Here is a 948-nt window from a genome sequence, read left to right as displayed (position 1 = left end):
CCAGAAATCTACTTTCCGAAAGCTAGAAAGCTTAAGAAAGAAATTAATTTCTAATGAATTTGCTGTCGTTTTCAACAGAATATATATATATATATATATATTGACATATATACATATATAGATATATATATATAATATATATATATATATATATATATATACACATATACATATATATATATATATATATATATATATATATATATACATACAAATATAGGTAGATGGAAATATAAATATAAATACAAATATAAATATAAAAATAGATATAAATATAAAATATATATATATATGTATATATATGTATATATATATATATATATATATATATATATATATATATATATATATATATATATATATATAATATACATACATGCATGTATGTATGTATAAGGAACTACCTAGTGTGTGCCTTATGGTCTCTTCCAGTCTTCTCCCTTCTTATTCCTATGTTCTTACGATTTCATGGACTAGAACCCCGCAAACACAAAAATTAGCAAGGATCCTCGGACGCTTTCATACATCTCTCCAGGAAGAGACTTCGGAAAGTTGTCTGTGTTGATGCAGTCAGGGTCTGTTTTTATGTTATGAGTTAGTAGGAGGATGAAGATGAAGGTCATAATATATATATATATATATATATATATATATATATATATGTATATATATATATACATATATATGTAAACATGTATATACATATATACATATATATATATATACATGTATATCTATATATATATATGTATATATACATATATATGTATATATACACATACAAAACGCCATAAACTCAAGTATGGGACAAAACACCATAAGCCTAAGTAGGGGATAAAACGCCACAAAGCCAAGTAGGCGACATTTCGTCACAAAACCAAGCCGGAGGCTCTCCCAAGAATCCTGCCACTGACCGAGATCCCGGTAACCTCTCCCATTTACCCAGTA

General features: G+C 25.8%; 1 protein-coding gene across 1 annotated transcript in view; it reads left to right on the top strand.

Moving 5' to 3' along the window:
• Positions 1-16, top strand: part of LOC143034154 (uncharacterized) — a 1740-nt gene extending 1724 nt beyond the window's left edge. The window contains exon 2 of the mRNA XM_076200099.1: positions 1-16. This exon is cut by the window's left edge and continues 1162 nt beyond it. The gene's annotated coding sequence lies outside the window, so the exon portion shown is untranslated.
• Positions 17-948: the final 932 nt, after the last annotated feature.

Source organism: Oratosquilla oratoria, chromosome 17, assembly GCF_046742065.1.
Source record: "Oratosquilla oratoria isolate Oo_2021 chromosome 17, ASM4674206v1, whole genome shotgun sequence".
Lineage (NCBI taxonomy): Eukaryota > Metazoa > Arthropoda > Malacostraca > Stomatopoda > Squillidae > Oratosquilla > Oratosquilla oratoria.
This window is presented reverse-complemented; position numbering and strand designations above follow the sequence as displayed.